Consider the following 15385-nt stretch of genomic DNA (forward strand, 5'->3'; position numbering starts at 1 on the left):
GACTAGTATAGGGTTCACTTGCGAGATAACCCTAGGTATGAGTACCCTCCCATGATTCCTGAGATGGAATGGAAGGGCCTCATCAAGGACACAAAGTGGAAGCAAATGAGAAAAGAAGGGAAAACACCACCTGGTGAAGCAAGGTATAAATTACATCTTGAATTCAATACTTTTAATTTTCTTTAATTTTGAATAAAATTGTGGTATATAACATACTTGAAAATTTCATAGGCTCCCTAACACTTCGAAGGAAACAAAGGCAAGGCTTCAGAATCATGGATAGCACAAACTAGACCACGACAACTATTAGAAGCTACAGGCAAAAATTGTAATTACCCAAACATCTTAACAATATCATATTTTATATTGCCTTCCAATTGTCTAGTAATTGCACTAGCCAATAACAAAACTCAATACTCTAATGCAATGTAGGGTGATTAATTTGGAATTGAAGCCTTGGAGGAAGACCTATGAATTGGTTTCAAGTTCAAATTTCAAGCCGTAATCAATCGCCCAAAAAACATGGGGGTCACCCCAAGATCCAATTTGAAGGATAGGGTAAATAAAAATCAATCCACATTAACCTTTCATTACTTATAAAATACATTCATGTTTGATATTGTCCATAAATCTAATGTGTTTCTTTGCTTTAATTAGCAGGTGATTCGTACAAATACAAACTATCCCATGAATATTGAGCAACAATCCTTTCATAATGTGCACTATTCATAACATTTTGGTGCTCCCGAGGAACCCCGTGACAATGGAGAGAAACCCCAAGATATTGTATTGACAGATGAGGCCCACGACAGTAATAGGGTTGTATATTAATCACATACTTAATAATTTTGTTCTTCTAAAGTATGTTCCTCTAATTCTTTTTATTTATTCATTTACGATTGTATACTTACAAATTTTGTGGTTTTAATGGCAGAGCTTTCCGTACAGGAAGATCCTTAACCAAAAGAGGAGCATGACGCAGTCAATGCAACAGTTTCGATTAGTGCACCAAGTATATAATTACAATGCAAAGGTATTTTTTATTATTAAAAAACAACTTTAATGATATTCAAAAACTAGCCATATAAATTTAATATTTTTTGTAGGTGATGCTTCCCCACAAGATCCTTGACTTCGTGATAACATAATGACGAAGGGTGCAATGCTTCAAAGGATCCAATTAGAATCATTATTAGAATAGCCCCAGCCAAAATATGAAAATGCAGAAATGGATGAAAAACTTAAGAATTTCTTAGGTCATAATAAGAAGAGACAAAAAAAATTTGATAATGCACTGTGTTATAATGTATTATATAAGACATATCGTTGTATAAGATTTTTTATGTATAAAAAGACATATTGATGTATTAATATAATACTTGAATGAGTTCTTTCATACTTTTTTTTGGACATATGACTTTAAATGAGATATTTTCATACTTTTTTATACTTATGTTAGAAAAATATGAAATATACTTGCTTAGAAGTTTCCAGAGGATGAATGTGAATAAATATGTTTCTTTATCAATTTTTTGTTTTGCTACTATGTATGCATGAATCTTAATTTCATGTTATAAACTTTTTATAGTAGATAGATTGGGTACTAGGAAATGGAGAATGATGTGAGGGGGGTGGGGTGGGAGGGGTCATAAGAGCTTCCAAATTCACATGGTTTTCCCTGTTCAGTAGAGAATAATTTAGGATTTGGATAGTTTTGGAGAAAACCTCCCTCGTTACGATAGGAACAATAAATTCAATGTTGACTTCGCTACTGCTTCGTCAAATTGAGGAACATTTGCTCCAAGATTAGACTACTCCAATAAATTATTCTTGAAACGAAGAGGAGTTGATTCGGGTATTCATGCGCTTGATTCTTTCAAAGTTTTATTTAGTCATAAAAATGTTTCTTAATTTATTTTATTATTTGGTTGATTCTTTATCTACCTTTAACACGATTTATGTGTATTACACATATTCTTATTCCAGAAAGTTATCGTCCACAAATGTAACATGGATGGAAAGCAAGTGTACAAATTGATAGTTATTTGTTATCATCTTTGAATAACAAGATATGTGATTAAATGGGTGGTATTGATATTAAATCGTAGATATGTGATTAAAAATCTAATTTGAGAGTTTTCAATGCAATTGGGATACTCTAAGAATTAGTTTATCATCCTCTCAGAACTTGTTTCAATCCAAAAATAATGTCTACCTTTAATTCAATTTACGTGAATTGTAGGTATTTTTATTCTCAATTTATTTATTTTCCTCTTCTTGACAAATATGAAATTCAACCATCGTAGATGCCCGAAATGCTACTGGTGAAGATAGGAGGGAATATTGGTTGTCTTGACCAATATCGATGCTTTGTTTCAGAAGTATTTACAAATTACTCTTTTTTGTTTTGATATAGTGGTAATTGTTTCCTTTTTTAAAGTCTTGAAGATCAGTTCCATGTTTTATTAATGTCTGACATTTCATTTTTAAACAGGAATCATTAAGGCATTGTGGAGATGTTACAATGGCTAAATGTTGTATTTGTCACGAAGAGGAAAACAAAGGGAATATGGAGGTTTAGGGAAATAGATAAGATGGGTTTGTCTAAAATATTTAGGGTTGTTTAATTTAATATGTTGATTTCAACTATTTTCCAGCAGATAGATTGGGTACTGGGGAATTGAGAGTGATGTGAGAGGGCGGGGGGGACATAAGAGCTTCCACCTTCACCTGGTTGGCCTCACTCGTTCAACCAGATGAACAACAAAGTCATTGTTGAATTTTTTGTTTCTCCATCGAATTGAGAAACGTTTACTCCAAGATTAGACTACTCCAATAAATTATTCTTGAAACTAAGAGGAGCTCATTCATGTATTCATGCACTTGAGTCTTTCTAATTTTTATTTAGTCATAAAAATGTTTCTTAATTTATTTTATTATTTTGTTGATTATTTATCTACCTTTAACACAATTTATGTGCATTGCAGGTATTCTTATTCCAGAAAGTTGTCGTCTACAAATATAACATGGTTGGAAAACAAGTGAATGAATTGTTAGGTATTTGTTATCATATTTGAATAACAATATATGTGATTAAATGGGTGGTATTGAGATTAAATTGTATATATGTGATTAAAAATATAGTTTTAGAGTTGTCGATGCAATTGGGGTACTCTGAGATTTAGTTTACCATCCTCTGAGAAATTGTTTTGATCTAAAAATAGTGTCTGCCTTTAATTCAAGTTATGTGAATTGCAGGTACTTTTATTCTCAATTTATTTATTGTCCTCTTCTAGACAAATATGACATTCATCCAATTAGATGCCCATATGCTACTAGTGAATACAGGAGGAAATATTAGTTGTCTTGACCAATATCAACACTCTTCTTGAGAAGTATTTGCGGAATTACACTTTTATGTTTTGATATTATGGTAATTGTTTCCTTTTTTAAGTTTTGAAGATCATTTCTAGGTTTTATTAATGTCTGTAATTTTGTTTTCAAAACAGGAACCACTAATGCATTATGGAGATGCTACAATAGCTAATTGTTGTATTTGTCATGAAGAGGACCAAAAAGGAAATATGGAGATTCCCTATGCACATTTTTCCATTTTCAAGGAACGGGGTTGACGGGATCAATAGATAAGAGGGGTTGGTATAAAATATTTAGGGTTGTTTAATTTTATGTGTTGATTTCAACTATTTTCTAGTAGATAGATTAGGTATTGGGAAATTGAGAGTGATGTGAGGGGGAGGGGCCATAAGAGCTTCCACCTTCATGGGGTGGCCCTATTCAGTAGAGAATAATTTAGGATTTGGATATTATTGGAGCAAATATCCCTCGTTCCAACATAAGAACAACAAAGTTAATTTTGACTTTGTTGCTACTCCGTCAAATCAAAGAATGTTTGCTCCAAGAGTAGACTAATCCAATAAATTATTCTTGAAACTAAGGGAAACTCATTCAGGTATTCATGCGCTTGAATCTTTGTAATTTTTATTTAATCATAAAAATGTTTCTTAATTTATTTTATTATTCTGTTAATTTTTTTATCTACCTTTAACACAATTTATGTGCATTGTAGGTATTCTTATTCCGGAAAGTTTCCATCCACAAATGTAACATGGCTAGAATGCAAGTCGATGAATTTCTAGGTATGTGTTATCATCTTTGAATAAAAATATAAGTTATTAAACGGGTGGTATTGAGATTAGTTAGACTATCCTTCTTCAACTAAAGGTTATATCACTTAGAATAGAATAAGTTAGATGCCTTGCCATGTTTAACCCACTTAGTTCATCCAATAAAAAATATCATACATACATCCAATTGTTTCATTAAAACATTTTGTAATACAATCTTGACTAATTTCAAAACTTAAGAAATATAGATTCAAGGAACAGTAACATTCAAAACACATAAAACATCCAAAAATGCATAACACATGTAAATGGGGGGGGGGATATAAGGGCTTCCACCTTCATGTGGTTTACCCTATTCAGTAGAGAATAATTTAGGATTTGGATATTCTTGGAGAAAACCTCCCTCATTCCAACAGATGAACAACAAAGTCATTGTTCACTTTGTTGTTACTCCATCAAATCGAGGAACGTTTACTCCAAGATTAGAAAACTCCAATAAATTATTCTTGAAACTAAGAGGAGCTCATTCATGTATTCATGCACTTGAGTCTTTCTAATTTTCATTTAGTCATAAAATTTTCTTAATTTATTTTATTATTTTGTTGATTATTTATCTACCTTTAACACAATTTATGTGCATTGTAGGTATTCTTATTCCAGAAAGTTGTCGTCTACAAATGTGGCATGGATGGAAAGAAAGTGGATGAATTACTAGGTATTTTTTTATCATCTTTGAATAACAAGATATGTGATTAAATGGGTGGTATTGAGATTAAATGGTAGATATGTGATTAAAAATATAATTTTATAGTTGTTGCCACAACTGGGGTACTCTAAGAATTAGTTTACCATCCTCTAAGAAATTGTTTTGATCTAAAAATAGTGTCTACTTTTAATTCAATTTATGTGAATTGCAGGTACTTTTATTCTCAATTTATCTATTTTCCTCTTATTGACAAATACAACATTCATCCATCATAGATGCCCAAATGTTATCGGTCAAGATGGGAAGCAACATTGGTTGTCTTGACCAATATTGACTCTTTGTTTGAGAAGTATTTGCAGAATTTCACTTTTATGTTTTGATATTGTAGTAATTGTTTCCTTTTTTAATTTTTGAAGATTAGTTCTAGGTTTTATTAACGTCTGTAATTTTGTTTTTAAACAAGAATCACTAATGCATTATGGAGATGCTACAATGGCTAAATGTTATTTTTGTCAGGAAGAGGATAGAAAAGGAAATATAGAGATTCCCTATGCATGTTTTTCCATTTTGAAGGCACGGGGTTGAGGGGAATAGATAATTGGCGTTTGTATAAAAAAATTAAGGTTGTTTAATTTAATGTGTTGATCTCAACTATTTTCTACTAGATAGATTGGGTAATGGGAAATTGAGAGTGATGTGGGGGAGGAGGGGTGTTGGGTGTGGAGCCTGATTATCTTCTTTATTCAGAGGTATCACTGCATTGGACCCCAGTTCATAATGTGGCGGCAACACTGCCCCTAATATTTGCGCTGCAAGGGGGGTCCGGGGTGGGGGGGAGCGATCTTTAGGAGCCCCCCCTTGGCAGGGGATTGGGGGCAGTGCCCCTGAACCTAAAAATAGATGTAAAATTGCCTTGTAAAATGTTGTAATTTCATGGTCAATATGGGTCGTTCATTAGGCGGAGATTTCACAGTAGAAGTTATGTTTAATTTAGGGTTTTTTGTCCTAGAAGGCAACCCCTCGCTATATATGAGGGAATTGTATTGCGTCTATGTAGATTTGTATTCTAAGTTAGAAAGAGAGAGGAGATTGTGTGAGAGCGAAGAGGGAATTACAGGGGATCTGTTGTAGGTTGTATCTCTTCAGTTTGTTGAATAATATAAAAGGAAGGATTGGTTATTTTCTCCGTGGACGTAGCCCAAATTGGGTTAACCATGTATATCTGTGTCTCTCTTGTTTTATGTGTTTTCTGTGTTTATATTTCTGCAATATTTTATGTGTTCCATTACTCTGTAATATATAATTTTCTAACAAGGGGGCATAAGAGCTTCAACCTTCACGTGGTTGAACTTGTTCAGTAGAGAATAATTTAGGATTTGGATAGTCTTGGATCAAACCTCCCTCATTCCAACATAAGAACAACAAAGTTAATTTTGACTTTGTTGCTACTTCGTCAAATCGAGGAATGTGTGCTCCAAGAATAGACTACTCCAATAAATTATTCTTGAAACCAAGAGGAGTTCATTCAAGTATTCATGCACTTGAGTCTTTCTAATTTTTATTTAGTCATAAAAATGTTTCTTAATTTATTTTATTATTATGTTGATTCTTTCTCTACCTTTAACACAATTTATGTGCATTGCAAGTATTCTTATTCCAATAAGTTTTCATCCACAAATGTAACATGGTTGGAATACAAGTGGTTGAATTGCTAGGTATTTGTTATCATCTTTGAATAACAAGATAGGTTATTAAATGGGTGGTATTGAGATTAGTTAGACTATCCTTCTTCAGCTAAGGGTTATATCACTTATACTAGAAGAATTTAGATGCCTTTCCATGTTTAACCCACTTAGTTCATCCAATAAAAAATATCATACATACATCCAATTGTTGCCTTAAAACATTTTGAAATACAAGACTTAACCAATTTCACAACTTAAGGAATATAGATTCAAGGAACAGTAACATTCAAATCACATAAAACATCCAAAAATGCACAACACATGTAAATGGGTTGCACCCAAGAGCCTCCTAAGACTATCCAACAACCTTGTACAAGCTAATCCATGAAGCATTGGTAGGACTTCCTCCTATATGTTAGAAAATTATATATTACAGAGCAATGTAACACATAAAATATTGTGGAAACACAAACACCAAAAACACATAAAATAAGAGAGACATAGATATACTTGGTTCACCCAATTTGGGCTACGTTCATGGAGAAATAACCAATACTTCCTTTTATATTATCCATTAAAATGAAGAGATACAACCTACAACAGATCCGTTGTAATTTCCCCTTTGTTCTCACATAGTTCCCTCTTTCTTTCTCGCTCAGAATAATAATACATAATCGCAATACAATTCCCTCATATAAACCAAGGGTTGCCTTCTAGGGGGAAAACCCCTAAATCAACATAACTCATACCATCATATCATTCGCTTAATGAATGGCCCAGATTGACTATGAAATTACAATATTTTACAAGGAAATTTTTCATCTATTTTTAGCTTCAGGGGCGCTACCCCAGAACCCCCGGAAGCCCCTGGACCCCGGCGGGGGGGTCAAGTCCCCTCTCCCTCCCCACCCCCCCACGTGGAAAGGTGTACAATATTCCTAGTTTATACATTCAGCTGAAACAAAGACCTCTAAATCAGGAAGATAACCAGGCTCCACACCCATCAATCTCCCACATGGAGACTTATTATAACAACTCCACCGTTGCTTCACTTGCTGGACAATGCTTCCACTTTGGACCTGGTTGTTTCTCATATTCATCATCATACTTGAAGACCAATGAAACTAAGAATAATCTCAATTTATCTCTGGTTACAACTTTAGTTAACATATCTGCAAGATTCTGGTTAGTGTGTATCTTTTCCAGCTTCAATTGTCCATCTTCCAACACTAACTGTATGAAATGGTACTTGAGTTGTATATGTTTAGTATTGGAATGAAATGTTTAGTTATTTTCAAGATAAATGGCACTCTTGTTGTCACTAGATAACCTTCCCATCTCCTGCTTCTTGCCCAATTCATCCATAAACCTTTGTAACTAAATCGTTTCTTTATTGGCCTCTGTAGCAACAACATACTCTGCTACCATTGTTGAAAGTGAAACAACACTTTGCATTTTTTAAACCCAACTGACATCTTATCCTCCTACAATAAACACATACCCTGTGGTGCTCCTCCTATTATCTCTATCACCTACCATATCTGCATCAACATATCCCTGTAAAGCAATGTTTGAACCACCAAAGAATAATGCCTGATTTGTGGTACCTCTCAAATACCTAAGAATCCATTTCACTGCCATCCAATGTTCTTTTCTTGGATTGTTCATGTACCTTCTTACAACACCCACTCCATGTCCAATATCAAGCCTTGTGAAGACCCTTACATATATTAATCTTCCAACTACTAATTCATATGGAATTTTAGACATATAATCCATCTCTTCCTGGGTCCTTGGACACATATCCTTACTTAGTTTGAAATGGATAGCCAAATATGTACTAACTAGTTTTTCATTCTGCACATTAAATCTTTCCAACAACTTTTGTATGTACTCACTCTGAGACAACATTCATTTGTCTCTAGTTATTCTCATACTAAGGATTTGTTTTGCAGCACCCAAATCCTTCATTGCAAATGAATTTTCCAATTTTCCTTTGAGCACATTTATTTCCTACATGTTAGACCTTACAAAAAGCATGTCATCTACATACAATAACAATATAATATATATGCCATCATTTTTCTTTTTAAAATAAACACAATTTTCATAGTGACATCTAGTATAACCTTGTTCAGACATAAACCTGTCAAATGTTAGATACCACTGCCTTGGAGCCTATTTTAGGCCATACAAGCTCTTCTTCAACCTGCACACTGATTTATCCTTCCCTTCGACCTCATACCCTTGTGGCTTCTTCATATAGATCTCTTTCTCCAAATCCCCATGGACAAAGGTTTTCTTTACATCTAACTACTCAATATGCAAGTGTTTTGTTGCCACAATACTTAAAATAGTTCTAATTGGAGTCATTTTAACAATAGTAGAAAATATTTCATTAAATTCTATACCTTTATTCTATGCAAACCCCTTCACAATAAGTCTAGCCTTGTACCTCTCTTTACCTCCATTTTCTTCCTTCAACCTGTAAACCCATTTATTATGCAATGTTGTTTTACCTGCAGGCAACCTGACTAAGTCCCAAGTCTGGTTCTATATCAAGCAGTCCGTCTCTTATTTCATGGCTAGCTCCCACTTCTTCATAATTTCTACCTGCATTCCTTCTTCATAACATTTTGGTTCCCCATAATTAGTCAACAATACATAATATAATGAGAGATAATATCTTTCATGGGGTCTACTTATCTTGGTAGATCTTCTAACACCAGTTTCAGGTGTTTGAGGTGCTTGTTGCTGTTATGGTTGTTGTTGTTGTTGTCGTTGCTAATCATTGTGATTTTCATGCACCTTTACCTTTTCTGTGATCTCATCAAGCATTTCATATTCTTTTTTTTCCTTTTCTTGTTTCTTTCCCTGCATCCGATCCTTATAAAAGACATTTTCATTGAATATGACATCTTTGCTCCTAATTATTTTGTTATTTTCATAATCGTATAAGCGATAACCAAAATCATTAACACCATATCCAATAAAGGTACATTTCTTTGATTTTCCCTCAAGCTTTGTTCTATTTTCTTTATTAACAAAGGCTTCACAACTGAAAGTCTTTAAAAATTAATAGTTTAGATTTTTATTTGTCAATGCCTCCCCTAGAATACCACCATCCAAGGAACTTGAAGGCACTTTGTTTATTAGATAAACAACAATATCTACATCATCTTCCCAAAGTTATAAAGGAAATCCTACATCCAATCTCATGCACCTTGCACACTCCATGATTGTCCTATTCATCCTTTCTGGCCCACCATTTTCATGTGGTGTCCCTATAACTATCTTCTCTCTATGAATTCCATGCTTTGAATAGTACTTATCAAACTCTTTGTTGTAGTATTCACCTCCATTGTCTTATCTGAGACACTTCAACTTATTTCCTGTCTCATTCTCAACCAAAGCTTTCCATTTCTCGGAAGTATCAAATACATCATATTTATTTCGAATAAGTATCAAATACATCAAATTTATTTTGAATACAATAAATCCAGGTTTTCCTAGGTGCATCATCAATCAAATTAACATAATAGTGAGAGCCACCAAGAGATGATACTTGGGCATGTCCTCATACATCTATATGCACAAGCTCTAATTTTTCACTCTTCTTTTCCTTCCCAACTCTGCGAAATATGACTCTCTTCTATTTTCAATAAACACAATTTTCACATAAATCCAAATCAACATGCATCAAATCTGTAAACAAACTTCTTGAGTGAAGAATTTGCATCCCTTTCTCACTTATGTGCCCAAGCCTATGATGCCACAATGTAATATATGTTCATGTGGAGGTTAAAGCATTAATCAAATTAGAAATATGATTTCATAAATACAATGTACCAACATTTTCTCCTTTTGTTATTACTAGGGCTCCTTTAGTGACCTTCCATGTTTTGTTTGTAAAAGTAGTTACACAACCTTCACCTCCCAATTTCCCTATTGAAATTAGATTTTTCTTTAGATATGGAACATGCCTTACCTCCTTTAATATCCATTGGTTTCCATTCTATTGCTTTATAAAAACCTTACCCATTCCAACAATTTTATAGGGTTTATCATCACCTAGACGAACCTGTCCAAAATCTCCTTGAACATAGTCATGAAAATGTTTCCTATCAGGTGTGGCATGGAATGAGGCCCCTGAATATACCACCCAAGCATCAATAATATTATCTAATGAAAGAATCAAGAAATATTGCAATACATCACCTGTCATGTTCACTTCATGATTTTTCTCTTGTTGTCCATCTCCTTCTTTTCCCTTCCGAGATTTGCAATATTTCTTTAGGTGTCCTTTATTCCCGCATTTCCAGCACACTATCCCTGATTTGGACTTGGATCTGCCTTTCCTTGACTTACTGTGATGTCTTGGGATCTGTCCTCTCTCTAGTTTTCTTCTTCTGGTCTTTACAGTCAAATCATTACCAATTGTCCCACCTGAGCTTTTCCTTCACATTTCCTCACTAAGGATAGCACCAAAAACATCATCAAAATTTAGAGTACTAGATCCAGAGACAGAGTTACTAATAGCCATGACTAATTCATTCCAAGTTTCTAGCAATGAGAATAGAAACAATAAATCCCTAACTTCATCATCATAATTTATCCCTACAAAACTTAACTGACTGGTAACCATGCTAAATTCATTTAAATGATCAGCATCATATCCACCTTCTGACATCTTCATATTAAATAGACACTTCATAATAAATACCTTATTTGAGACCAAGAGTTTTTCATATATTTTGGCCAATGTTTTCATTAAACCTTCTGTCGTCATCTCCTTTGAAAATTTAAATGCTAACGACACTACCAGACACAGTTGTATTGTTCCTAGTGCCTTTCTGTCAAGAAGATCCCATTCTTCAACTGTCATACTTGTTGGATTATTTGATTTTCCGTTCAATGGTAGGTACATACATTTATAATATAGATAATATTCCATCTGTATCTTCCACAGATGGCATTTTTTTCCGTTAAATTTCTCGACCCTGAACCTACCATCTTTTTCCATTTCTCCCACTTGAACCATTGCTACCATATTTCTGTCGAGAATATCCCATTCTTCGTCTGTCATACTTGTTGGATTATTTGATTTTTCCTTCAATGGTAGGTACATATATTTCTTATACATATAGTATTCCATCTGCATCTTCCATAACTGGTAGTTTTGCTCATTTAATTTCTTGACCCTAAACCTACCATCTTCTGCCATTGCTCCCACTCAAACCAAGAACCCTTCTCTTCTGCAAGTTTATCAGCCAAATAGAACTTTGGCTTTGATACGAGTTGTTATAAAATTATATATTACAGAGCAATGGAACACATAGAATATTGTAGAAATACATACACATAAAATGCATAAAACAAGAGAGACACAGATATGCATGGTTCACCCAATTTGGGATACGTCCATGAAGAAATAGTGAGTCCTTACTTTTATATTATCCAGCAAACTGAAGAGATACAACCTACAATAGATTTGTTGTAATTTCCCCTTCACTCTCACACAGTCCCCTCTTTCTTTCCAGCTCAGAATAATAATACACAGTTCCAATACAATTCCCTCGTATAAACCAAAAGAAAGACCTCTAAATCAGGAAGATAATTAGGCTCCACACCCAACACCATAGGGCTTACTTCCATCTTATTGTTAGTTAGTTGACATAAGTCAGTTTCACTACCCAATCCATAAGCTTGGAAAAATATCACATAAAACTTATATAACTGAGTTTTGGCTTCATGGAAGAAGAAGACGAGTTTGGTGATCTGTACACAGAAGCTGAGGGGTGAGTTTGAAGGATGATGATTCCTCCTCCTCATCTTTGCCATACTCCAAGAAGGGGGAGGAGGAGGAGGGGTGTGAAGGTCCATCTGATGAATTGGAGATATTTTATGCATAGATGATGATCACGTCTCATAACAAGGACTTTTATTCCGATGGCCACGGTGCTCAGACTAACAAGGGGGAAAGCCCTAGAAAAAATAATGAAAACCATCAAGAATTGGTTGATTATGCTCATGCTTAGCTTGCCCAAATGGATGCCAATTCCAATGGGATTGGGCATAATTGGGGGGATAACAACACCGACAGCTACAATGACAGCGATGATTTGGATATTCTTGTGAATGATGATCAGCACCAGCATCAGCATCATCATCACCGTGCAGAGCAGCAGCAGGAAATAAGTGAGGATGGAAGTGGCAGTGGCGGGGATGATGAAGGTGATGATGATGATGATGATCTGGTGATTGTAACTGGGGACGAACAACATCCCATTACCATACTAGACACTGAGTGGGGTGAAGAAGGGATGCAATTGCCGTTAGAAGGGGAAATGTCTCTCACAGCTCCTCCTCTCCCCCCACCTCCTATCAGAGACGACTGTGGTACTAGAGTTTCAGCACTCAATTCACATTATTCACAATATAAGGGAAAGGAATGCGGTCGTTGATTGTCTATCCAAAGAGGTTGCGCATCAAAACAGGGGGTAGTGACTGATTCAGGAATTCAGAGATAGAGCTTTTTTCCAGTTCTTTCATCATCTATTCATCGAATTGGATGGAAACATTTCGGATTGATCTTCAGAAAGATCATCCCACATATGTTTTGCTTTTGTTTATTTATTTCTCTTGGTAACTGAAATGGACTATGGTCTATCGTTTCCTTTATGTAAATATTATGTTGATATTGTAAATATTGAACTATGACTATATTGATTCAGAATGGGTTTCCCATTCCTGGTGACTGCATCTCATACATGATGATGATACAACATGTAATTTTCTTATCATTAATGAAAAATTTGTTTTTTTTTTTAGGGAAAAAAAACTTATATGACTCAACTCTTGTCTTATTGCCTCATTTCGTATGCCAAAGAATTATGTGTAGTTCTAGGTGTGCTCAGAATCCTTCTGAAACATCCCTGGAAACTAGGTCAACGGGGCCACCGAGTTTCGTATTCTAGCTACCCGTATTATTGTGATGAATTGCATTTACAAGTGCATTGTAATTATCCCTTTGGTAGGCTTCCTTTAAATCCTTGACACATTTGTCTTGCCTTGTAAATGGTAATAAATGAAATGATTCCTTCAGACATAAATAATTATTCACTTTCCAAGACAACCTTTTGACAAGCTTTAAAAATATTCCCCATGAGGATGGACTACACACTTTCTTTGCAGTTAATTATGTTAAGTTTTTCCCTAGTTGCCATCCCAAGAGGATTTAAATTAATTATAGGACTGTCTATACAATATTTTTTCCAACAAAAGCAATATATCTAATTTTTCTTCCAACACCTCATCTCAACTACTCCACAAATCCTTAGCATATTGATGTCTCCTATCATGTTTTCATAATCCAACAAAATTACCCTACTTAGTTATTAAACTTGCAAAGTGGTGCACACTCTTGAAAAGTTGCAAATGCTTTATTGGGCGCGAGATCCCCCAAGGGCAGTTTTGGGGCTTAAAGCCCATATTTTGGTCCAATTTTTGTAATCCTAATGTAAAGACTCTGCATTTTGTGGTCGCGGAGTGTGTAGTTGTTAAAGAGTCATAGGGTTGTCCACCCTTATTTTGATAATGTAATGTCAGTTGTAAAATATCTACCCATGGTCCGCAGACCATGGGATTGTATAAATAGAGCGAAGCTCTAAGTAGTTAAGGCATAAACTAATCAATGATGAAGAATTGAGTCATATCTTTGGAGTAGAAATCTAAGTTTGGGTCGTAGCGTAGGTAGAGGCTCTACAGCTGAGTGCGCAGAGGCCTAGAAGTCCGCAACTGAGTGTGTGGACCCCTGCAGCTAAGTGCATAGGGCGAGTCGAGTCTGTAATCATCTGGAATTATCAATAAAGAGAAGTGTTCTATAATTTCTATGTCTTTATTTCCTGTTTATGCATCTGTTATATTGGGTATGAATTTCACTTCTAATACTTATATGATGCGCGAATGTGTATAACTGTATTGGTTAAGTGAATGCAAGTAAGAACATATGTTTACACGAAGCTAACTAAGATATGTTAATAAGATAAGTAAGATACTTAGCATAGTTTGGGAAATATCACAGTTCACTGCCCTAGCAGCGCGAAAGCATATCAGCCCCTAGTTAGGGCTGCGCGAAAGCTGATTGTAACAGTTCGCGAAGGTACTGAAGGGTAGAACAAAGGGATAAGCAACTTGCGTGAAGGTAGGTATAGTTGGAATAAACCGACATCACATCCATCTCAAGGGTGCAAAAACTTGGTTCAAACATCCCCCCATACTACTTCAGGTGAGACTTCAGTCCGTGCTCCATGGCCTGATGCCGAAAGGGCCAGTATTGTAGGGATTTGTTTGGCTAACTAACGTTGAACTTGGGTCAGGCCCCCTCAAGCCAACAAATGGTTCCGTTGCCAGGACCGGAATCTGCATGAGAGATGTGTGATGTCGTATCATTGGAATCCAACTAAGAAAGAAATCGAAGGCTGGTTGGACAGAAGAATTCACGAGTTCGTAGCGCAAGAGAACAGAAACCTGTGACTGTCAAAAGAACAGTGGCTAGACAGATACCTGTATACGGAGATCCACGAAATCTTTTTCGCGTCCTTCCCTACTGAGCTATACGAGTGGATCATGAAGCTAGCAGATAGCCAAGGAAGGTGGAAGCTTGACGGTCCTATTATGTGGACCCCAGAGCTGGTGCGAAGGTTGGAAGCATCAGAGGATAAGATCATGTGTGTTGTCGATCATTGGCTCGATCACATTATAGGAGGATTTGTTACTGAGTTCGCGGTCGACACCTTAGTTAGCTATAGCGAGGCAGAGTGACGCTTTCTCAAAGGACCGTGAGGTAA

The sequence above is a fragment of the Pinus tabuliformis genome, chromosome J (assembly GCF_031772625.1).
Source record: "Pinus tabuliformis cultivar Carrire ecotype Pingquan chromosome J, CPIR1, whole genome shotgun sequence".
Lineage (NCBI taxonomy): Eukaryota > Viridiplantae > Streptophyta > Pinopsida > Pinales > Pinaceae > Pinus > Pinus tabuliformis.